The 27,784-nt window shown below is 32.9% G+C and overlaps 1 pseudogene across 1 annotated transcript; it reads left to right on the forward strand.

The window, feature by feature from the left end:
- Nucleotides 1–3,492: 3,492 nt before the first annotated feature.
- On the forward strand, nt 3,493–27,735 carry LOC148613285 (uncharacterized; annotated as a pseudogene). Its single transcript, XR_015923226.1, has 7 exons — nt 3,493–3,611; nt 5,825–5,850; nt 6,110–6,183; nt 11,477–11,918; nt 17,588–17,726; nt 20,700–20,748; nt 25,150–27,735. The product of XR_015923226.1 is annotated as an uncharacterized LOC148613285 (transcript).
- Nucleotides 27,736–27,784: the final 49 nt, after the last annotated feature.

The raw sequence follows: 27,784 nt of genomic DNA on the forward strand, positions 1-27,784 counted from the left end.
AGTGTTAAAGTCAGCTATGCAGGGCATGGAAAACAGAAATACACAACAAAGAACACAAAATGTGTTTTTCTAGATGATTGTTTCATATAATTTGTACCAAATCTATAAGAATGATTGTTTACGTGAATCTGCGTGTTGAGTTATATATCTAACCACTTTGTGTTGATAGTCTTGTTCTTTCAACTGCTGGCTGTAATAAAAAGACTTTACTCTGTCAAAGTAAGTTTTCTCGCTTTCTTTTGTTAAAGAGATAAAAGAGTAATCTTCATTTGGAAATATACTTTTGAATCTAATTTTTGCCGCTATGAATGTTGAAGGTGCATAGTTAATAAAAAGTCACGGCAACCATATCATACACTTTATCATGGGCTATACTGTAGACTTATCCTGATTTCTTGATATAGGTTCCATCAAGTCGTTCAAAGGTGTCAGATAGTTTTTTCATTTGCATTTCAATTGGTAACTATATTTGTCAACTTTTGTTCAACAACTTTCGGACGTGTTCTGAAATTTATGTTCGCGCCATTGAATCCATTAAAAAACAAAGCACATATCACTAAGGCAAAAAAACTCAAAATTTCAAGATTCTACCAAGTCGTTGATACCATGCATTATACTTTAACAGGAGAAGAGAAAAGTTTAGTCAATTGCTCCATTTGTATTTCATTATCAATAAGTTTTTTAGATACTCATTTGATAAGATATTTTTGAGAAAAAAAAATATTGTTCCATCAGAAACAACTGCTAAAAATATCATATGGGTGTGCAGAAGACAAAACATTGAATTTCTAATTAACAGAGTGTGTTTTAATATGTCAACTTGACATGTTTACGCGGCAGTATATTAATTTTACAAACTACGTGTTTGTTCTAACGTCTTTAAGAATGATATAAAGTGATAAAAGGTGAAAACGGATAGATTCAAACTACAAGTCATTTATGAAACTATGATATCGTGAATTTAAACAAGACGTGGAAACAGAATTCAGGAGCAATTAATCTTGGCTAACGTACAAAAACCCACAAACAATGTTTAGATCAAATCTACCATTTACATTGTAGCAACGGCTAATGTATGTGTTGAACAAAAATATTTAAAAGAAAAGCATGAACAAATCCAGAGGGGTAGACTTCACCGTCCATGTCTCCCTACTCGGACTCCGCCCTATAACTGTTAGCGTGCCAAGAAATACCCCCAAAAATTTCCGGTCTGTCCCCTATAGGCACTAATTATCTTTGGTAACTTGATAGTACAGATGTGGTCATTAATGTATCTATTATCTCAGCAGGGTCTAAAGTTGGATTTTGGAGCGGTTTGTCTTGGTATGGTATAGACTTTAGAAATTCGCACATAAAAAAGTTTTCTTCATTTTGCATTTACTTTTCTTCTTTTTTTCTGGGGGGGGGGGGTGGTAATTAAACGACCGTCCCAGATTGTTATATATTTACAACCGCTATGATTAAATAAAATAATGAAAAATCATAATAATCAAGAAAAATCCATCTGGTTATATTACAGTTGTGAATATGCAAATATACATATACAACGAAACCTGTCTAAATCGGATCCCTTTCGGACTTCGAGGTTGTTCGGTTAAGCAAGGAGTTCAGTTTATTCAGGTTAAAATACTCTAAAATTGACACAAAAGGTCTTCATGAAGTATCTTGTTAAGACAGGTTTTCGGATTAATCAGGCTTCTGTTTAGATAGGTTTCACTGTATATAAAAATAGACAATTACAAGGCTTTTCCGACGACCTTATTTAAATTTACACAAAAGCCACGGTTTAACATGGCGCCGTCGGACAATGAAAATTATTCATAAAAATAGCCTAAAAATCGTAATAAATAGGGAAACGATCGTAAAGACTTGATTTTATTCCTTAAAGAAAACCTACACGTAGGGAATAGAACAAGCGCTAGGCAGACCTCCTAGGCCCTAGGTTTACATAACAAAATCGTCTCAAGTGACCACCATCCTTATTAATTGACATACTTTACTGGTATTCATACTATATATAGAAGGGTATTCCGTGGTACACTAGAAGGGTATTCCGTGGTACACGAGTCAAGTCGAGGTTTTATTTATCTATTTATCACCGTATTCAAATTGCAAATGTTGGTAGTTTTTATGTTATTATTATGTTCCCAAAACAAAATGGGAAAACATATTCTATTTTGACGGTTTCGTCTTCTTATTATTATTACAAGTATTCAGTCTCTCAAGCATTTCTCCATGCCAAGAAATACCCCTAAAATTTTCTGGTCTGCCCCCTACAGGCACTGATTATCTTTGGTAACGTGATAGTACAGATGTGGTCATTAATGTATCTATTATCTCAGCAGGGTTTAAAGTTCGATTTTGGAGCGGTCTGTCTTGGCATGGGCATATATGGGCAGGGGTTGTAAAGGCTTAAAAAAGCTCAAGCATATTAAAGTTTATTTTCACTGTCATGAATATGTGCGAATTTAAAGTTCTGAAAGATATACTTAGATATTTTAAAATTACAGACCTAAATTTGTGAAGCAACATCATGAAAACTATTTTTGTTTTTTGAATTCTTTAAAAATTGAAAAAGCTATTTTTAGTCAACTATTGTCAAGATTTTATGGCTCCACGCCTTTCCGCCAGAGTCCTTTTGATATGTTTTGCATATGTCATAGCATGGAGTTTTAAAAACTTAGTTTACTGATCTGCCTGTGATAAGCAAAAATTATATCATGGAAATTTGGGGCGGATTTTTGCTGTTACATGTGTACAGTCTTCATCTCTTAATCAAGCGACCCCATATATCCTCCACCGCGTATTTTTTCGCCACGTTATTTCCTATACTGGTGTTATGCTTCACTACAGTGACAATACTAAGCCTTGCGTCTAGGTGGCATTTAGGAACGGAGAACCAGTTTATGGGTCTGCTCATTTTAAAAGACAAGAAACGGAAACCCTTTTTCCGCCATGCAGATATTTTGCAGCCTATCATATCTTTTTTTTTTGAATTTTTATATACCAAGTTTGGACTACTGTACTCTACCATTTTTTCCTTGGGAGCATACTTGTTCTGTTGAAAGGAAGATGTTACTTGAGCTGACCTTTTCACGAGCTTTTGTACGACTATTCTTTACACAAAAAATTGTTGTTATATTTACATTAAAGTTGCTTTCAAATGATGTTTAACTAAACCCAGGATCTGATCAGGGTGAAGTATAATTTTTTTTCATACGAATGCCCGAAGTATGCGTCACAAAATTGGCTATATAAGAAACTGATATTATATGGAAAGCCAAAGTGGACAAAAATCAATAATTTGTAATATTAGAAAATGAATTTTTAATATTAAAAAATGATTTTTTAATATTAAAAAAAGTGTTTTGTGATATTAGAAATCTAATTTGTAATATTAGAAAATGAATATGTAATATTTAAAAATCAATTCTTAATGATAGAAAATGCTCATTTTTGTCCACTTTGGCTTGCCATAATATTATTAGTTTGTCTAAAACAAACTTGGATGATAATGTTTAAGAAACGACGACATATTTATGAAAGGTTATTGTCATAACCCATTAAGAAAAGACCGTAACAGTTCAGGGGTGAGGTTATGGTCTATATCAGTAAGTTATTACAGGTTAATTATATACCGACAGGTCTAGAATTTGAAGGTGAAGCCGTTCGTGTTGAACTTCTCTTAATTACGATTTGAACTTCGTCAGAAGTGATTAATTTCATTTTATTTTCTTTAAATGACCTTGAACAGATCATTTTTCGATCCATTTGAGTTTTTCCTGTAGTGCACTCTCCTGAGTTTTCGTAAATGGAACGTAAATTTCGTACATGTACACCTGAGTTAAACAATCGAACGGAAGGTGCCATCGTATAGAGTGGATAATTTAACGGTTTTGGTAAGAGTTTCTATTTGACTAAGGACTTGTGTGGTTTTCTCAGCGTCGATTACTTTAGCACTACTACCGCCTATTGTTGTGAAGTTATAAGGGAAAAAGCAATATCCAGGGACCAGGAGATCAAAACCGGAAGTAAAAATTCCTTCTACTTTGTACTAAAAGAAAACTGTCAATACAGTTATTTCTCTTGAGTCTATAGTAAAGGTGAAGGCAAATTTTATGTAACGTTGGTGACTATAAATGCATTCACAAGTCGACAATTAATATGATATGATTTTAGTTGTGTGAGGGACGGTGCTATTTGGGGTACTTGTAAAATGCGAAACGAAATAAATCAACGCGAAATCGAAACGAAACAAAATGAAATTGAAACAAAATTAGTTAAGTGAATTTCAATATGGAGTAGACAAATCAGCGTGCACTGTGAACTTTACCATGCATGTGCCATCTATGTGTGACTCATAAAAATAATAAAGGACATTGCAAAAGGGGGGGGGGGGTCAAATGAAAACTTTTGCTTCCAAAGTGCAATCCTCAGGGTTTTTCCTTTGAATAATGCTTTCAAAATCATGAAAGATGAAATCTGATTGGCTGATGAGGAAGGTCCTTACTAGAACAGAAAGTAGAATGGAGTGTTGTTAGATCCTACATGCAGTGACTGAATGGAAGAATACAAATACTTATTCATTCAAACACATTTACAGTAAATGACTATGACACAATATGTGATAAAACATAATAGAGAAGTGGAGAATACCTTAATCATCAAGAACAATATGATGTACATGTAGAGCAGCAGTGATTGGAGTGGTGATATTCAAATACTTCCAAAATATTTTTAACTAGACAAGGCTTGACATTTTTTTGTGTATACAGTCAAAGGTTTTAGCATTATGAATGAGTTCCTATTGGAAATAAGATTTTAATAGATATATTATTTTCAGTAATTGAATGGAATTTCTTGCATGTTGATTTTTGGGGTTTTGATATTTCTAGATCAAAAAACATTATGTCACCATACTATACCTGGAACTTCCCCAATACTTCTGAAGTCTACTTGAAAAAATAGTCCAATGTAATTCCTTTTATATCATTCAATACCTCTTTTATAACCAGTAAATATGTCAAGCATATTTTTACAGAGTAAAATTAAAATCTGCAGACATTTAAGTTCTTCAAAAGACAAGACCACTAATAAAAGTGTCATTAACTTGGATCACATCTGACTTGAAAAGTTCCAAATATTCTGTATTCCATCACATTTTTTTTTGTTTCTCCGTTTTTATGGTTTAGACTTCTATTTTTTTGGGAATAAGGCCCTGAGACGGGGTCAGAAACAAGCAATTGCATGATGTTCAGCCAATTACTTGACTATTGTTGATAAGTATTTTTATTCGCGGGTACCAGTTTTCGTGGTTTAGGGAAAAATGTTAGTTCGTAGATTTTTTAATTGTGGATTTGACAACTCCATCTTACAAATGTATTAGAAATTTCCTCTCTTGATTGTGGTTTGTCAAAGCCACGAAAACCATGAAAGTTAATACCTACACGGACAATAATACTTTCAAATTTTTATATATTTTGCAAGTGAATAGATCTCTTTGAATTTGTACCATGAGGTGTAATACCCACAGAGGAAGGCTGAGACTGATTTTTTGGAAAAAATCGGGAATTATTCAGGAATAAGGGGCAAAAAGAGGTCACTTTGAATTGTACTCATTCAAGTCTTTGTCAAATATTTAATTTCAATCAAAATTCAGAGTTGCATCAAGCTTTAATGGTGCCTTCATACTTAGCCCAGATTTTCAGAGAACATCCCCATTATGCTACATCCTGTGAAGCACTTTATTTAAAGTAATGTGATTTATGACAATGTCATTATTTTTTATATTTCAACCAGTAATTTTGATTTTTTTTAAATGCAGATCTGGAGTCAAGTTATGGAACTTATGTAAGTATCCTATAACATTATACTACAGTTGTTATTTTAGAGATTAAAAAGAAGTTATTTGACAAATTAAATGCCTTTGTGAAATCACATTTTCAAAATATTAACTCATATTTAGATTAAAATAAAAAAAAATCAAAAAGATAAAATAAAAAGGGAACTTGAAATTGATGACTAGATCTTTTTGTTTATAATCCTCCTGAAGTTTATAATCATACCCTTGTTAACTTCTATATGATTTTTAAATTTTTATGTATTTCAGATCAGTTATCATTGCTGTTCTAGTCATTTTAGTGGCTACTGTGTATGTCTGGTACATGTTTACAAAGAAGAAAGGTAATCTAAGTGTTTATATCAGAATAAGTATGTGTCACTCTGTATTGACTTCTGCAAATGTGGATTTTCAAAAACTCTAAATATCCTGCAGAGAATCTTAAATCTTGCCCCCTAACTGAAATTTATTAAAACCCCCACAAAAACATTCTGGACTCCAAAGGGAGATTATCCAACTTAAGGGTTTTACATGTAAAAACCTTGAAAGCACAATTCATCTTAAGTATCTTTAAGGGACTTTAAGGAATCTTTATCAAAATGTAGAGTTTCATATGTAGATGTGTTAGAAGGAATATAGAACCTTTCTTTGAGTATGAAAGAATTATGAAAGTCAGATCTTTTTGGACAGTGTGGAGTCTAGATAAAGTTGAATTTCATTTTCATTCTTTTCCCTGGCAATGTTTTTGCCGCAAAGAATAAGAGTTATCTTTCTTATATGAATAATTGAAGGTTTTTTTTTCACCATTAATTGGAGTTGTCTTACTTTATATGTAAAAAAAAAGTGAATATTATTTATTTTAAGATTAAAGACTTTGGATTTATACATTTGAATTTGATCTTTGTCTAAATATTCTTCCTATGTAACCATGTGTCTTACTGGATATTATATACAACTAAACATGAGATGGTATCATCTAATGTCCTATTAAATGCTTTATTTTTCATCCGTATGAACATAGACCTATGAAGACAAGAATATTTAAATGCCCTTTACTAAATGACATATGATTTAAATGTTGACTACAATCTTTCCATTAAAATTGCTAAGTTTGGAGAATGGCTTCTGTCCATGTATCAGCCTGAACTAGAAATAATGAGATTACTAGCACAGCTTCATCCACATTGTTTGAAGACTTTCATTGAATTGGACAGTAGTAGTCATCTAAGTTCAAATTCATATGACCAACTAGCCCTTTTGATAGAAAAAAAACCCCAAAATATGATTTTCCCTTTCATGTGTGCCCCATGATGGTCTGGTGTCAAAAAGAAAAGGCCATCAACAGTGCTATGTTTGTCGTAGAAGATGACTAAATAGCGCTGCCGGGGGCTAGGGCACTCTGCCCACAGTGCGACTGGGTTGTGTGCCTCAGGTGGTTGAATTGGGTAACCCTTGCATGCTACATGCTGGGGTCCTCAGGCCATAATATGGAAAACCTGACCACAAACCATAGTGGTACGACGTGTTTGGAAAGATGCTACCTTGCTTTTATGTTAAAGAACCCTGCTGTGATATTCCTAGGAGAAGGAACCTTTGGGCGTCGACACAGAATGCAAATTGGCAGATGCTACCCACCTCTCCTTATTTCTAGTTGCAATCAAAATCCTTTGTGTCCCATCCCATTTTCATTTCATCATCATTTGAGTTCATTTTATCATCCATTTTATGTTCATTGCCTGAAATATTGCTGCTTGGGTGTTAAACACCAAAAATCAATCAATCAATCAATCAATCACTTTCATGTGCAGTAATAATCAAGCTTTTCCAGCATATGGCCCATTACCTTTAATGATCTTTGACCCCAGTCAGATATAAAAGGAGTACTGGATAGACACTAAATTCCAGCTGATAATTGGATGTTGTGCAACAATATCAATTAAAGTGAAGCCTATAAGAGACTTTAAAATCTTTGGAATGCTTGTCAAAAAGATGGATAAAACAAAATATACATGTATACTCAAATGAATTATTTTATTTGAAAACTAAGTGCCTGTTTCAAGGGTTGGTTATTTTGGTGCTGTAGGGAACATTTAGGCATTACCTTAAAGTTTGGAAATTAGATGGCTGGGAATCACACTTCATCCCCAGTATTTCAAGTGAAGTGATCAAGGTGTATTCCGGTCAATTTGAGTGGTCCCTTAATTGTATCTGAACGAACGATATAGCCAAAGCTACAGTAAAAAATGACAAAAATGTAAAGAACCATATGGAATCAGTAATTGAAGGTCTGTGGCCATATGGTGTTCACATTTTTCAGTTGTTTTTGGAATCATATGACATCTAATTCCGGTTTGCCAAAAAACTTTAAAATTACACCATGTACATGTACCTTATACAGTCGTAAAATACAAAATTTTCAACATATTTTTTTCTGCAACTATTAATCATGGATACCGTTTCATGATTTTATACAAAACTTTCTATAGCTACTGTTAGGCACTGATTGCTGATGTATTGTATAAGCGTCCTATAGGCGTGTTGTATCGTGAGATTCATCTTCCTTATCATATGGTTTCTACTTCCTGTTTGCAGAAATAAAAAATTCCTTATATCATGATGAAAAGTAGGGGTATCACTAGTAAGCCATTGCTCACAGAATTATCATTTCCTTTGATTTCGGCATATGTTTTTATATGACTGCAAAAATTTGCTGTCGTACATTGGTATGGCATTGTTGTCATCCATGTCTTCGTTGTCTGTAGACACTTGTTTTTTTGTGCAAATACTTGAGTATTAGTTGGTTCATCTTTTTAAAATTTTATAACAAGGTTTTAATCACAAAAGGAAGGTTGGTATTCTGGGGGGATTATAGCCCAACTGTTTTAAAATTAGGGGTCAAAAAGGGGCCTAAAACAAGTATTTCATGGAGTTCAACTAAGAAACTCCAGTAAAAGCATAGGGATGTCAATGATATTTTTTTCCAATATATATTCCACAATGGTTAGTCTTGGATTGCATTTGCCAAACAGCGGCACCAGAAACATACATTTTCCTGATGTTACCTTGTTTATTTTTGGACGTTTAAAATTTTGAGAATTTTTTTATTGGATTTCTTGAAAATCCCTGACTGCATTTGTCAATCAGATTTCAGATATTTTTCATGGTTTGCAAGTTATAAGGGGTCAAAGAAGCCTCACCCGAGAAATTGACATCATTTGGCATCCATTGTTGTTATTGATAATTTTTCAAAACTCTTCTCCTCTGACACTACTTGACCAATCAGAACTAAACTTGGTATGAATGTTCCTTGGGGTATCGTGCATATGGGGATGTTTTATCTGTCGAAAAACATGGCCGCCGATACTAAAAATAGAACATAGGAGTTCAACAGTAGTTTTTTGCATATATGTCCAAAACTGCTAGGTTTAGCCAAATTTGACATGGATAAAAGTGTTTAACATGATGAGATCTATCTGTGGTCAAATTTTCATTTTAATCTATTAAGCCATGTTGGAATTATTGCCCTTTTTCAACATTTTTTTGCTATTTTTAATGTTATTTCTTTCAAAAATCTTCTTCTTTGACACTACATGACCAATTGGAATCAACCTTGGTATGAATGATCCTTGGGATATCTTGCATAGCACTGATGTGGGGATTTTTTATCTATCGAAAAACATGGCCGGCATTACTAAAAACAGAACATAAGGATCAGACACTAGTTTTTTGCATATATCCTCAAAACTGTTAGGTTTAGTAATATTATTTCTATAGCTAAAGTGACCCTTATTTTAAAGCCTTCAAAAGTCTTCAGTGATCAAATTGTCTGGTGACTTCTTGTAAGAGTCATTGCTCTTGAAAGATGAATAATGACTTTTTTTTTACAGTTTTCAGCCAATATCTTGAAAACTATAAGAGACAGAAAGAAAATTTATCGCTGAAATGATCATTATGATTGTCCTACCAATGACTTCTTGAGTCACAATTGTTGGACAACTCTTTGTTAAATGTATTGCACTTGAAAGACAAACTTAACCTGGTGAGTGATTCAGGCTCCTAGGAGCCTCTTGTTATTTTTGGTCTGATTTCAAAGATTTTTATTTGGATATCAAATTTTGTGATATATTGTGTCCCGAAACCAGTGGTTGTGTCCAAAATGAATTGTGAGACCCTATACTTAAGTTAGTCAAAAACTAGTATTGTGTCCACACTTGCCCCAACAGTTAAGGGTTTGTCTACTAAGGTCATATCATGCTGCACTTTGCAAAGCAATCTATTTGCTTGTCCATGTTATTTTTTATAAGAAAATATAAGAACCTACAACAAGCTTTTCATAGTATTCATTTATTTTTGGTCTGATTTAAATTTTTTTCCAATCAGATTTTAGATACCTTACAGTTATTGAGTTATAAGGAATCAAAGGGTCACACCCCAAAAAATCTACTTTTTAATTTCTGGTCCAATTTTGAATTTTTTTTTTTTTTGATTCCTTATGAAAATCCCTGCCTGCATTTTTCTTATGGGGCTGACTTCATAGCTGATCTGATTCGAAAGAAAGAATATCATTTAGCTAGATCCTTTAATCTCAGTTTCCCCTATTGAGATGACATAATATCTTTAAATAATCCTAATTTTAGGGATTTGATACATTGCATCTACGCCAAAGACTTGAGATAAAGGATACTACATACACTATGAAGTCAGCCTCATATCTTGACCTACACTTAGAAATCAATGGTAAAGGAAAACTATTGACCAAACTTTACAACAAAAGTAATGATTTTTCATTCAGAATTGTCAACTTTCCTTTCATTGGTGGCAACATCCCTTCAGCATCTGCATATGGAGTGTTCATATCACAACTCTTGCGTTATGCCAGAGCTTGCCAAAACTATGCAGACTTTTGATGATAGGACCTTGCCACGAAAAGTAGTGGTTGCCCTATAGTGATTACTTTGTCTGTCCATTCATTATAAACTTGTGTCTGGGCTGTAACTTTTTTGTCTTTCAATGTGGGCTTTTGATATTTTGCATGTGGATAGATCACTTTTAGATAATGTGTCACGTGCAGTGGATAGTGTCCTGCAACCTTATACTTTGACCTCAATGTTAAATTCCTGTTTTCCAGTGACAAACTCGTGTCTAGGCTCTAACCTTTTTCTCTTTCAATGTGGGCTTTTGATATTTTGTATATGGGTAGATCACATAAGATCCTGTACCATGGATTATGGCCTTTGACCTTGAACTTTGGCCTCAAGGTCATATTCCTGTTTTTTTGGTGACAAACTCTTGTCAGGCTGAACATTTTTTGTCTTTCAATGTGGGTTTTTGATATCTGGCACGTGGGTAGATCACCTAAATTGACTAGTATACATGTATATGGCTTAATTGCGATGGCAGGGCCATCAGAGTTGCATTCCATTTCAATGATTTCTAGTTAGGTCTGATTTTAAAAAGTTTTGTTTGAATATCAAGTTTTGTGCTTTATTTTATCCAAATTAACCAGGTGTGGGCCATGATGAATTGTAAGTCCCTATGCTTAAGTGTGTAAAACCACACTTGCCTCAAATGTTCATGTTTTGACCACTGAGGTCATATCATACTGCATTTTGTGAAGCTTTTTACTTCTTGTTACAGGAATCTGTTTTACCTAGACAGTGACAAGAAAAGATGGCTTCTTATTGGTATACAGCTACATACAATTATAGTTCCTTTCTTAAGGACATATGTTAAGAAAAGGCTGGATGAACTTTGGGATGATCTAAAGACAAAACACAATATTGATATACAGCAGCATCCAAATCAATTACCAAGGTATCAGTCAACATACCTTAATTATGAAGCTATAAATAATAATAATAAAATATGTGGATGGAATCGACAGAAGCAATATGACTACAAAGTTAAGAACTCAGTTGATCTGTCAAAGCTGTTCATTCACAAGACAAACATGATCAAGCACACAGGATTATGATGCATCTGCTCTCCTAGCAATTATCGTCAATAGCGGTATATGTCCTCCAAGTGCAAAAGACCATGCTAAAAAGGTAAGTACAGTCTTTTTCCCTTTTTCATACATGTACATGAACTAGCCTTAAGACAACTTTAAATTTCCGATTATTTCAACTATACAGAATTTTAGTTATCAAATTGTCTGTCTGTCTGTCTGTCACGTTTTAGGTCCAAACTCTCCTTAATATTATCCCAGATATCTTTGTCTGTCTGTCTGTTTGTCTCTGTCAATTTTAGGTCCAAATTCTCCTTAAAATTTTTCCAGGTATCTCCTGAATGATTTATCACAGATGATTACCAGAAATATTTCTATTTTCTTTTCAAAATGAGTGTTATAAATATGGATTCATCATGAATTTATCATGGATTTTCATGTTTTTCATTTATACAAAACAAAAATGATACTGTGGCTTATCAATAATGAGCATGCAATGTAAAAAAAATTATTGTTTTATCAAGAAATGTATTTTGTTCCATTGTGTCTCAGGATATTTGGAAAACTGCCATTTCGATTCAAAAACTTTAAAATGACTGCAAAAATTTTGCAGTTGTATAATGGTACCAGGCTGTCGTTGTCTGTAGACACTTCCGCATCCACTCAATAACTTGAGTATAACTGCATAGATCTTTATGAAATTAAAGCACAAAGTGTGTACAACAGCAGGAAATCTTGGATTGAATTTTGTGGTTGTGAATTATACCGTTTAAAATTAGGGGACAAAAAGGGCCAGAAACAGGCATTTTCATGATATGCAATAACTTGAGTAAACATTTATAGATAATATCTGTATGAACTTACGTCACAAGGTGCCATACCATGAAAGGAAACCTGGAATTGATTTTTGGAGGTTGTGCCTTTCAGAATTAGGGGCAAAAAAGGGACTAAAAACAATCATTTTCTTGATATTATCTGGAAAATAACTTGACCTCAATTGAATGGATCTCTTTGATATTGGAAAACAAGGTGCCATTCTTCCAAAGGAAGGCGTAAATAGAATTGTTCACTTTTCCCAATTTAGCATTCGTGCATTGTTTATCGTGCATTTGTGCATTGTTTTGCCTTCGTTTAATCACAGATAAACGCACGATAGAAGCATTCATTTAAATGTTGCTGAGAGCCTTTGTTTAAACACACGATAGAAGCGTTCCTTAAGGCTAGAAACCACTAATTCCACTTCCCATAGGCTTCTATGCTAATTTCACAATATCCAATGGCTTCTCTGGACTTTACCTTAACTTTAACCTGCAGAGGACTATATATCAGCATGGTTCTACATATGTCAGCTCACAATCCTTAGAATGGCATGTGGGGTTAGCAGACTTGCAGTGCAGTACTAATCACCGGAAGTGAAGGGTCTATAAATAGCATGTGAAATCCCAGTGTTTTCACAAGATAGGGATATATTTAGAAATCATTATGGAGATTAGGCTTCACATCACAAGAAGCAAAATGCACCTATAAAATGTACAGAATTGTTTTCCTTTCAGAAACTGTATAATTTTTTAAAATAAAATGAGAAATTTTTTCACAGCACTATGAGGAACAGGGGTAATTTCTGCGTAGGACTATTTTTGCGTACATTCCAAATGCTCATTGGTTGAATTTTGACTGTAACCTTTAAATACACGATAGATCTGAAGCCTTCGTTTAAACAAACGATAGAAGCATTCGTTTAATTTTGTACTTTGATTATTTCCTTGATTCAACAGTTATTTTTATAATTTTATAATTTTTGCTATTATTGATTTATATGATTTTTATAATTTCATTGTCTCTTCTTTCTTTATTTGTTAATATTATCATTTTTCACCGTTCGTCTATCGTGCATTTAAACGCACGATATGAGCGTTTGTTTGTTATGCGTTTGAATGCACACTAGGAAAATTTGTTTATCGTTCATTTGGCATGCGTTTGGGTATTATGTGTACAGGAAATCTAAATGTCTCTAAGAGTGTAAATGACATAAACTTTTTTGGAATGAGGGCCAAAAGGGGCCAGATCAGTTCAATTGTTGGGACAGTAACTTAAATAAATGTGAATCATCTGTTTTGAATTCTACCACAATGTGTCATTCCACAAGAAGAGAGTTGGAATTGAGTTAGGGGTTGTGGCCTAAAGAATGAGATCCTCAAAGGGGTCAGAAACCTAACATTTTTTAAGTTAAGACAATGATTTTAGTAAAATTGAGTCTTTTTGATATTGTAGCTTAAGGTGCCACACCACCAAAGGAAGGTCGGGAATAATTTGGGTGGGGGATGCACTTAAATGGATGGCTATGCCTGATTATCTTTTATATAGAAAGGCAATATAAGTTTTTCTGCATGCACAATACCTAAACACACACCAAACGCATGATAAACAAATGCTCCTATCATGTGTTTAAACACACGATAAACGAGTGCTCACAGCCTGCGTTTGAACACACGATAGACAAAAGTTGAAAAATATTAATATTAACAAATAATGATGAAAATGAAGAAAGAAAATTGAATTAATGAATATATATAAATTAATAATAGAAAATAATATAAAAATAACAGTTGAATCGAATGCTCCTAGCTTGCGTTTAAATGAATGCTTCTATTGTGTGTTCATCGTGCGTTTAAACGAACGTAAAACGATGTGTAAATGCACGATAAATGATGCACGAACGCTAAAATGGGAAACCTAAACCTAAACCTAAATTCTCATGGAGTTTAAATAAGAAAGGTGCATTGCAATAGTTCTGGGGGTCATTGCATTTATTGTTCTTTTTTTTATTACTATGTTTATGTTCATAGGTGGATCCAGGGAAGGAGAAAAGGCATTAACCTGTCTTGTGACTATATAATTTTATGTCAGAACTTGAAAAATACTATTCAATGCTATTTTTAATGTTATTTCTTTCAAAACCTTCTCCTTTGACACTACTAAATCAACTGGAACCAAACTTAATATGAATGTTCCTTGTAGAATCCTGCAAAGAGTTGATGTTGGGATTTTTGATTCATTGAAAAAAATGGCCGCCGTTACTAAAAATAGGACATAGGAGTCAGACAGTAGTTTTTCGCATATATCTCCAAAAGTGTAAGGTTTGGCCAAATTCTTTTATGGCTGAAATGATCCTTATTATATGCCAATTAAAGTCTCTATAATCTAAGTTGTCAGATGTTTCCTTGTAAGAGTTATTGTCCTTGAAATGTGAAAAATGATGTTTTTTTTTCAGTTTTCAGCCATTATCTTGAAAACTATGATAGATAGAATAAAACTTTGAATTGTTGAAATGATTCATATGATACAACATACAAATGTTTTCATGATAAAATTTGTTGGATGACTCTTTGTTAGAGTTATTACCCTAGAAAGGCAGAAAATTATGTTTTTTTAGTAGTTTTCAGCCAATATCTTAAAAACTTGAATAGATAGAATGAAACTTTCAATTGATGAAATGATCCTTCTGATAAGTCCTATCTAAATGTTTATTGAATCAAAATTGTTGTACAGCTCCTGAAGCTTGTTAGAGCTATTGTCCTTGAAAGACAAAAAAAAATAGGTGAGTGATTCAGGCTCCTGGGAGCCTCTTGTTTTACCTCACATGGCTCAAGAAAAAACAAGGCCCCTTTTACAAAAAATAGTATTTTGGAAATAACAGTTGTTTGAAGGGTCTGGATAAACTTTTGGAAGTAACAGCCAATTGTAGGATCTTGGAAAAATATTGGAAAAAACACCTGTTTGTAGGAACTTTGAAAACTATTGGAGATAACAGGTGTTTGTAGGATCTGGATAAATTATTGGAAGTAACAGCTGTTCGTAGGATCTTGGAAAACTGTTGGAAATATCACAATAATTTACCGGAGTACACAAAATTTGTTTCTGCTTACACCATTTAATGGCTAGATTTTAAGTCAGATTATTTGAAATACCTAGTTTAAGTACTAATACACATTACCTGTGTCGGCTAAAAATCTATTTTAAGGTAGAAAGGTACATTGTCAAAAAAATGATTTTCACATGTCTTAACTTTTGACATCTTTTAACACCTTACACTTTGAAAAACCAGGAGTATATATTCATCATGAGGTTTGTTAAATCATATAAGGGTATGGGTCTGTTGTCATCATCTGGAAACACTTCATGCAATTTTATACCACTGTTGTTATGATTGACTTGTGACAAGGTGTAGTGTCATTGTTGAGTATCTTACAAATTAAACTACTATCAATATGTGATAATTATAATGAACACATAAACAAAATAAAAAACAAGAATAAACACACTAACTATAAGTCTCTACATTAACAATCTTATCCAAAATTATAATACATTAATCTTCTTAAAAACAACATGCATGTACATGTACATATATAAAATATAACATCAAAACCTGTTCATATTAAAAGTTTGGCTTCTTGGGGGGGGGGGGGGCTTCCCATACTAAGTCTTGACAATCCTAAATTTTTACATGTTTAAACGAACCCTATTTTATTAACCAATTATTGGTAATACAAGGTAAAAACCAGGGTCAAAGCTTCTGGCTTAGGATTCACACAATGTAACTTTAATAAGCATGAGGAAAAAACTGGGGTTGAAGCATCCACTTGTGTTCTCCGTCATAACTGGGGTCGAGCGCATCCAGTTGGGAGTTATGTTAGATCTGACATACATGAACGAGAAAATTATGTGAAAACTGGGGTCGAATACTAAAAACTAAACAAATAATACAAAATATAATTATCTACTCTTTGTGCTCATGTTCTACCTATATTATACCTGAACAAGACTTCAAAATTGAAACTTTCAGAAAGTACCCCCCTACATGAAAATATATTGGGGGAAAATAATTTCTTGAAATTATGCCAGGCCAAATGAAAGAAATACATTTAAACCTTCTAAAACCAACATAAATGTATGATTGAAGCCCCCAAGCATTGCCTATAGCTTGAATAATAATTTATTAATGTTTTGCCTAATTTCACACAGTGAAAATAAAAAAAATTGTATGGTAAATGATTGTCAGGTGGGCAGGAACATTATTTTTGTAACACTTTTCTCAGCAACTACAAATCACAGCTTCTTGATAATTGGTATCCAATGACAAGTATTGGTCCCATATTGTGGTATCCAATTTCAGACAATTACTTCCTGTTTTAACGAAATTTGGCCATTACTGTCTTTAACCATTTTTTTTTCAAATAAGAATAACGTTAAAGTGCTGTTTTAACTACACTGTAACTATTCCATTATACTAGATAGTCTCCTATTATCAATTGATTGATAAAATTGTTGAAGAATTATATTTGTTGGCAATTATTTTGGAATGAAGTAATTTTATCCAAGGAGCATTCACACTGTTTTTTAACCATACTGATTTGTGTAGCTAGATTTTCATTTAGTTACATATAGTTTGCAGAAACTACATATACATCTTTAGAATAAACATTCTGATATCAAACCAACTGGTAAACACTCTTTAAAGGCCTGTATTATCAATAAAAGTTTGCAGCATATATCCAATATAGTATATACATGTAAAAAGAGTCTCTCTATGTATAGTTCGAAATTTCGGACCACTTGCTGCGGAACTGGCGCAATACAAATAATTAGGTCTGTTTATATTTTATGATCTTTATTTTACATGCTACAAAATCACTGTGAGACTTCGTATAATTATGCCTTCTTTTACGTGTAAGGGGATAGACAGTATTCTAGTACTATACAAATATAATAACATATCAGTTTTGTCTTATTTCTGGTAGGAAGTTTATTGAAGGAACCAGTCCTGAAGATGTATCAATAGCAGAAATACAAACACAAATACAAGTATTTTTGAAACTTGTTGATGGACTTACTGATCTTCCAGATAAAATCCAAGATCTGAAAAGGGAGTTAACTGAGGTTAGCAATTTTTTTTGAGATAACTTTGTTTCAAGCAGTTTACACATTGAATTAGCCACTTGATGGAACTTCCTTGTTTGAACCCGGTCATTTGACAAAAACCTGTTCAAAAATTATAAATACTACTTATCTAATTGCTAATTGATTCTAGTCCAAATTTATATTTATTGATAAAACATTGCTAGGAATTTTTTTTTATCATGGACTGCAGACCAATCAACCTTCAACATTTCCATAGCCACAGGCTTAACACAATCTCTTTGTGAAACCTTAGACAAAACAGCTATACTTTTTTGCTTATGTTTATTTTTTGTTATTTGTTATTATTTATTATTTACAAATAATTTTCACCATTTGTTTCTTTATTTAGCAAATTCAGCTGAATAAACAATCCATTGCCAAAATACAAGACATACTAGGTAAGAAACTTTGTTTACTATTTTATGTCAAATTTCACCAAATTTTTTACCACTTGAGGATCCTACAACATCCCTTTGATCAATAGGTAAACATAAGATTGATGTCTCAAAATTGTTTGATGTGCTTCACCTTTTTACAGTGTTGCTCACCTGGCCGAAAGGCCATGTCAGCTACATGTATTGCCATCACTGTGTATCCATGATCTGTCATCATCGTCGTCCGTTAAATTTTTCAAACATCTTCTCCTCTGAAACTACTTGATATTATGTAACCAAACTTTGCATGAATATTCCTTAGGATATTTAGTAGAGTCCGAGTTGTGCATTTGCTTTTGTAACTTTGTATGTATTATTTTGGTTATTTTATTGTCTTTGTTATGTGTCTGTTTTCCATGTCTGGTCTTTGTCCCTGGATTACATTCTTTTTTTTCCACTAGAATCTTGGTGCCTGGATTACTCCTTGAAAATCTTTTCCTATACTACAGGACAAATTGTTACCTAACTTGGCATGAATGTACATGTACCTTACAATATCCTTAACAATCTATTTGCGAGGATTTGATGCTACTAAAAATAGTCCATAGGGTGTCAAATTGATGATTTTTGGAAATAACTCGTAAACGCATTCTGACAGGGTCAAATTGATCAGCATTGTGTGACTGACCTAAGCCAAAATTTTCATAAAGATCTGTTGACCAATGTCAAGAGTTATTGCCCTTGAAGAGTCAAAAATTGACAATGAGAGATTTATTCTATAATATGAAGACTAGATAGATAACTAAGGTGCTCTTTATTGATTAAACCATTCTTGTGACAATATATATAGTACAATTAAGTCCAGAGTCTAGCTAAAAAGACTATTTTTGACCCGGTGAGTGGTTCAGGCACTCTAGAGCCTCTAGTTTTGTTTGCTCCCAGGCCTGAAAGCTATATTTGTTACATAATTTTTGTCTGCAGAAACATCAGAGACCTTTTATACTTGAAATTTGGTATGAGGCTTACATGTAAGCTTAATCAGGCTTTTTCATGACATGTTTAATTTACTTAATATTTTACTCTTAAACATGTGTCAACTTTCTGTTTACCAGATTTCTGTCAGAATAGTAGTTTGTAAATGCATTAACTTCCTGTTTACCGGGTTTCTGGCAGAATCTTAGTGTGTACATACATCTACTCCTGTCTTAACAGATTTCTGTCAGAATTTCAGCATGTACATGTTTACCACTACCAGATTTTTGTCAGAATCTTAGTGTGTACATATAATTACTTCCTGTTTACCAGCTTTGTCAGAACTTATGAGTCTACATGTATCACTTGGCATCCGTTATTATCAATTTTTCAAAACTCTTCTTCTCTGACACTAGCTACTTAATCAATTAGAAGAACCATATATGCACTTAGTATGAATGTTTCTTGGGGTATCCTGCTTAGAACTGATGTTGGGATTTTTGACCAGTCGAAAAACATGCTGCCGTTATTAAAAATAGAACATAAGGGTCAGACAGTAGTTTTTCGCATATATCTCCAAAATTGTAAGGTTAAGCCAAATTCTACTAACATATTAATTGCAGAAATGTTCCTCATTACAGTGCCTACAATTGGTGTCTGCATTGGTCCAAAGTTGTCGGATGACTCCTTGTTGGAATTATTCCCCTTGAAAAGCAAACAAATTTGTTTTAAGCTGTTTTCAGCCAATATTTTGAAAACTATAATAGATAGAATGAAATTTTTTCATGATGAAATAATCCTTATGATAAGTCCTACCAAAGTCTTCTCGAGTCAAAATTGTCCGACAATTCCTTGTTAAGATTTATTGCCTTGAAAGGCAAAAATTTAAACAAGTGAGTGATTCAGGTTCCTGGGAGCCTTTTGTTGCTTAGTAATTTTTTAATGTCAGTATGAATTATTGCCATCATCTATACTTCAATATCTCCTTGAGTAGATACTGAAATATTTGAATCTTACACAATCAAGGCACCTGGTTCATGTTTCAAATTTTAGTTGGGGGTCTATATTACTTATTTAGTACCAGGTAATATGTATGTGTTCTTTCAATTTTTTTTAGTTTCATTTCTTGGTCAGATTATATGTTTTTTTTGTCCTAATTGAAATATTTAAGCATGATATACATGTATAATGCTTGTACTTTCATTTATATACAGAATAAATTTCTTACCCTCCTGGTACACCTGGTCCAGATTCCTTGTTTGTCACAAATTTAGAGTATGATATTATTGTTTTATCATCATGTGTATACAGAATAAATTTCTTACCCTTTCGGTACACCTGGTCCAGATTCCTTGTTTGTCACCAATTTAGAGTATGATATTATTGTTTTATCATCCTATGTATACAGTATAGATTTGTTACCCTTCTGGTACACCTGGTCCAGATTCCTTGTTTGTCACAAATTTAGAGTATGATATTATTGTTTTATCATCATATGTACACAGTATAGATTTGTTACCCTTCTGGTACACCTGGTCCAGATTCCTTGTTTGTCACAAATTTAGAGTATGATATTATTGTTGTACTGTTATGTGTTTACATGTAGATTTCTCTTTTAGACAAAGGAGAAGATAGTATTCCTAACCACATGAAAGGTAAGGGGACAACTGAAATCTGGGAAAATATAGTATTCTTGAAATTAATACATGTATGTAATGCTCACCAATTTTTTGAAACAATGAAAAATTGATATTCATGAATATGTTCATATGACAGAATCAAACATTAGTATGTTTACAGATCATCCAAGACAAAACCATACAAACAAAACATCAACACACCATGAACAAGACAAAACTACACAAACACAACATCAACACACCAAGACATAACGACATTATGGATTAAGCATCATGCATACACTAGGGATTAAGACAACGTAAAGATACTCGAGACTAAGACACTAAAAACAAAAGAAAGAATAACATTGTGTTATTAGGGGCTGTATTGAGACATTATTGACTTCCACTAAATATGGATACATGGACTTTGGCATCATAAAGACACCATATACTAACACAACTTAAAGATGCTAAGCGCTTAGAAAACTTGTAAATATAACAGATGAATAAGGCATTAAGACATAAGGAACCAAAAAAACTTACACACACTGTTGACTGAGACAACATATAGAGATCATCAATGACTTTAACATATAAACATTCTGAAACCTTGGGACAAGACAATAGAAATATGTTAGTGACAATGACAACATAAAGACACAATGGACTCAGACAGCATATAGACAAAAGAGACGACGACAACATAATTACACAAGGGAAAAAGGCTACATATAGACAAAAAGGTCAAATACAATATATAGATGCAAGGACTAAGACAACATATACACAAAAGGGACAAAGACAAAATATAGACACAGGGGACAACGACATCATAAGGAAACAATGGACAAAGACAACTTAAAGACACAACGGACAAAGGTGACATATAGACACGGGATGAAGACAACATATAGTCACAAGGAACAAAGATGACATATAGACACAAGGATTAAGACAACATATAGATAAAGGGTTAAGACAACAAAGACTGAGAGGACGAAGACAAAATAAAGAAATAAAGAACAAAAATAACATGTAGACACATGGACTCAACTAACATATAGACAAAAGGGACATGACAAAATATAGACACATGGGACAAAGAAAACATATAGGCAACAGAGACACAGACAACACATAGACATAAGGGAGACAACACATAGACACAAGGGACTAAGACAACATATAGACGAAATGGACAAAGACAAAAATAAACATTATATATGAACACAACATAGACAGACAACATGAAGTGCAAAGGGCCAAGCCAACTTAAAAACATAAAGATTGATTGATTGATTGTTGGGATTTAACACCCGAACATCAATATTTCAGCTATATTCAGGCAATGAACTAAAAACATAAAGAATGAATAAAGCATTAAGACATGTGGAACTGAAAAAAACTTAAACACACTGTTGATTGAGGCAACATGTAGACATCATTGATGACATAACAAATAGACATTCTGAAACCTGGGGACAAGACAATAGAAATACATTAGTGACAAAGACATATAGACACAAGGGACAAAGGCAACACACAACACATATATACCAGGGTCAAAAACAAGTTTGTTTGTTTGTTTGTTTGTTGTGGTTTAAAGTCAAAAACAAGAAATAGACACAAAGACAACACATATATACCAGGGACAAAGACAGCACATAGATACCAGGGACAAAGACAACATACAGAATCCAGGAACAGACGACACAAGGAATTTAGACAACATAGAGACACAAGGTCCAAATAAGGCATATAAACACAAGGGACAAAGACAACATATGGACACAAGGTACAAAGACAACATATAGACACAAGGGACAAAGACAACATATTATAAACAAGGGACAAAAACAACATAGAGACACAAGGTACAAAGACAACATATAGACACAAGGGACAAAAACCAACATAGACACAAGGGACTAAGACAACATATAGACATTAACTACTAAGATATTATATAGACACAAGGGACAAAGACAACAAATAGACACAAGGGACAAAGACAACACATAGACACAAGGTACAAAGACAACATATAGACACAAGGTACAAATACAATATATAGACACAAGGGACGAAAGCAACATAGAGACACAAGGTACAAAGACAACATAAAAACACAAGGGACAAAGACAATATATAGACACTAGAGACAAAAACAACATTTAGACACAAGGGACAAAAACAACATAGACACAAAGGACTAAGACAACATATAGACAACATATGGACATTAGCTACTAAGATATTATATAGACACAAAGGACAAAGACAACATATAGACGCAAGGGACAAAGACAACACATAGACACAAGATACAAATACAACATATAGACACAAGGAGCAAAAACAACATATAGACATGATGGGGCAAGGACAACATATAAACATTAGGGATTAACAATATTATATAGACACAAAGGAGAAAGACAACATATAGACACGATGAACAAAGACAACACATACATGAAGACACAATGTACAAAGGCAACATATAGACACAAGGTACAAATACAACATATAGACACAAGGGACAAAAACAACATATAGACACAAGGGACAAAAACAACATATAGACACAAGGGACAAAACAACATATAGACATAAGAGACTTAGACAACATATAGACATTAGGGACTACGATATTATATAGATTCAAATGACAAAGACAAAACATAGACACAAGGGACGAAGACAACATAATATAAACAAGGGACAAAAACACCAAAGAGACACAAGGTACAAAGACAACATATAGACACAAGGGACAAAAACAACATAGACACAAGGGACTAAGACAATATATAGACATTAGCTACTAAGATATTATATAGACACAAAGGACAAAGACAACATATAGACACAAGGTACAAAGACAACACATAGACACAAGGTACAAAGACAACATATAGACACAAGGTACAAATACAACAATAGACACAAGGGACAAAAACAACATATAGACACTAGAGACAAAACAACATTTAGACATAACGGACAAAAACAACATAGACACAATGGACTTAGACAACATATGGACATTAGCTACTAAGATATTATATAGACACAAAGGACAAAGACAACACATAGACACAAGATACAAAGATAACATATAGACACAAGTTACGAATACAACATATAGACACAAGGGGCAAAAACAACATATAGACATGAGGGACAAAGACAACATATAAACATTAGGGTTTAACAATATTATATAGACATAAAGGAAAAAGACAACATATAGACACGATGGACAAAGACAACACATACATGTAGACACAATGTACAAAGGCAACATATAGACACAAGGTACAAATACAACATATAGACATAAGGAACAAAAACAACATATAGACACAAGGGACAACACAACATATAGACATAAGGGACATAGACAACATATAGACATTAGGGACTAAGATATTATATAGATTCAATTGACAAAGACAAAACTTAGACACAAGGGACAAAGACAACATATTATAAACAAGGGACAAAAACAACATAGAGACACAAGGTACAAAGACAACATATAGACACAAGGGACAAAAACAACAAAAAAGACACAAGGGACAAAAACAACATATAGACATAAGGGACATAGACAGCATATAGACATCAGGGACTGTGATGTCAAATAGACCTTGTAGGCAGCATTTTAACTCTGGGGACAATGGCAGCATATATACACTTGTTCTAGGATAATATATAGACACTAGGGACTAAGACAGCATTTAAATTTAAGAAACTAAGACAAAATATAGACCCTATGGACTAAGACTGCATGTAGACTATGGGACTATGACTATATGTAGACACTAAGGACTTTAATGGGCATCATGACAAAGATTACAAACATATACTTATGTAAGATACTATACTAACACACAAGTTATAAAATAACATCTAGACCCTTGGAAACTAGATGACATATAAACAAGCAGGGATCCCAGTGAAAAGTACAAGAGAAATAGTTACACATCATTTCAAACCTTAGTAAAGGCCTGCCCAGATAAAACAAAATTATGTTATACAGAATCTTCTTACCTCTGGTGTTAATTACTGTTTCAGTAGAAGTTTATGATTTTAACAGATTTATTGTCATACCATTTCCTTCTCCTGAACATGATATCCTAATTTTTTATATTGATTTTCAGTAAAATATGAAATTCAGATTGAAGGACTTTAAAATTGGTAGTCACTGTTTTTCTGCCATGGGTGCAGCATATAGAAGGCCCATCCTAGTCCAGATATTCAGGGTTCAACTTACATTGTTCATTCATTCTGTGAAGCATTTCATAATTTATGAAGGTTAAACAATTGAAACGTAAATGATTGTTTATTTTTTTTTGTTTTGAATATTGGCATAATTTATTCAATCAGTTTAATATCACAACTAAATCTCAGTTTGTATTATTATAGAAAAGTATCAGGGTTACATTGAAAGATGGCAGAAAGATTAAACAACATATACTGTTACCAGGGCAACAGAACAGGTGGCCAGATTGATTCGAGAAAATAGTGTGGTTCTTGTTACTGGGAGTTCTGGATCAGGGAAATCATCTGTTATACACCATGTAGCACTAGAATTAAAATCACAGGAGAAATATGATGTTATCCCAATTGTATCCTCTCCTGCTGATATTGTACAATACAGAGATTTAAAAAAGAATCAAGTTTTTGTCATAGATGATTTTTGTGGGAAGAATTTTATTAATGAACAGGACTTACAAACATGGAAAGAGAAAGCTGACAAAATTGAGCAATTATTTCTTTCTGAAAATAGAAACCGAAAAGATGCACAATCATTTAAAAAAGGAGAAACTTACGGACGAATGAAAATCCTTATTTCTTGTCGATTGCATCAAAAGATGAAAAATTTGAGTCAGTGAAGATATTCAATAAACAATCAGTAGACTTACAATCCAAGGATTATTGCTTACTGCCTAAAGAAAGACAAAACATGATTACCAAGTACACAACTATATCAGAATATAATTTGCAGAAAATGGATAAAGTGATGGACAAGTGTTCATTTTTTCCATTGCTGTGTAAAATGTCTAAGGGAAAACAAGTAAAGCAGTTGACTGAACTTTTCTCATCTCCTGTTGAAAGTATAAAGAATGATATCAAAGACATGATAAAATCGAAACCCTTAGAGTTTTGTGCTTTGGTATTATGTGTATTGTTTCCAAATGAATTAGATGAAACATACATAAGTCCTAGAACAGCACCACAAGATGTTAAAGTGAAAGTAACAGAAATAGTTGCTAATTTTATAATTGATCTAAAAATAGAACTAGAAAGAAAACAACGTGTTGACATCTTCAGTAAACTTGATGGAACATATATCAAGAAAACAGGATCAGTCTACAGTATAGCCCATGATAAACTGTATGATATGGTTGCTGTAACTTGTGGTAAAAAACTTGTAGAACTTTTCATTGAATATTCACCTTCATCATTCATAGCAGAAAGATTCAGATTTTCATCAGGTCAAAATCTAGAACAAGATGATTCCTTCCTGTATTTATCTGGTGATATTGAGAATGTTTACTTTGACAGAATATTCAGAGATCTCAAAGAACAAGATGAAAAGTCCTTCTTTTATAATCAACAATTGAAAGAAAAAAGATATAAAGACAAAGTGATGGGATATATAAAGGAACACACAGATTCATGTAAACTAGTATTCCTGGAGTTGGATGATAAAGGTCTTATAGATGAAAATAGACCTGTCATAAGAGGTTATTACACTAGTACACCAATGATTGAAGCCATAAAGATTGTTTTTTATGAATTAGTTAAATATCTCATTTCTATAAAATGTAATGTAAACAAAACAGATAGTTCTGGATTTTCACATTTGTGGTATTGTTGTTGTTATGGTCATGTAAATATTGTAGAACTGTTAATAACGAATGGTGGAAACATTCAAGAGGCTTTGTGTTATGCATGTCAGTGGGGTAATATTAATATAGTGAGAATGTGTCTAGAGAGAAATGTTGATGTGTCACAGCATGGTGGTGTGTGGGGACTGACTCCACTGTTTACTGCATGTTTTAGGGATCATACTGATATTGTCAGATTGTTACTACAGAGTAATGCTGACCCCAGACAGAGTCCCTGGGGTTTGGGGGTTGCCACACCTTTAGATGCAGCAAGGAATAATGAAACAATTATAAACCTTCTAAAGAGTTACATAAAAGATTGATATTCATTCTTCATGTCTCAATAAACTACACATGAGTTATTTATAATGACCCTTTACTGTGTTTGTTTTAAATATTTGACATGACTTGTGGGGTCTTGTTTTAATCGTCTTTTTATAATTCTTTTTATGATATGTGGAGAGAAGTTGTTTTTTTTTTTTTAATTTTCTGGAATGTTCTGTACAGTGGATGTTTTATATTTTGAGTTGATTTTAGTGATTTATATTTTATATTTTAAGTTTTTGACCCCTGTTGTGGGGTCTTGTTTTACTCAACTCTTTATTCTGTATCAGATAAAAGTGGTATTTTTAAGATTTAAAGAAAAAAGTTGTTATTCAACTTTTTCTGTCCTTCAATAATCACAAAGAATGGAGTAGACATCTTTCATGATGGTGTTTATTTTTTATATTGAATATTTGACATGACTTGTGAGGTCTTGTTTTAATCAACTTTTTGTGCTGAATCAGAAAATATAATTTTTTTATGATTTATGGAAAAAAGTTCTTTTTCAAAATTTTCTTGAATGTTCTGTACAGTGGATGTTATGTATTTTAAACTTTTATATCCTTATTTTTTACTTCAATATTTTATTTTCATTTCTCCAAGCTGAATCAAATTTAAGGGAGATTTCTGAGGTATTTTTTTTGGCAAATTAAGGAAAATAATTTCAAAATCTGTTGATCATTAAAAAAAATAGTAAAGTAAGTTGAACTATAAATCATTGAAGCTTTAAATCATCAGTATGTAATACATATCATATGGAGTAAATATGAATTTTGTAAAAAGAAAAATAAAAGACAAATGAATTTTGTGTTTGATTCTAAAAACTAGTTATTCAAAGCCTG

Source organism: Perna viridis, chromosome 6 (assembly GCF_037379345.1).
Source record: "Perna viridis isolate PV_CMFRI_1.1 ecotype Kerala chromosome 6, ASM3737934v1, whole genome shotgun sequence".
Lineage (NCBI taxonomy): Eukaryota > Metazoa > Mollusca > Bivalvia > Mytilida > Mytilidae > Perna > Perna viridis.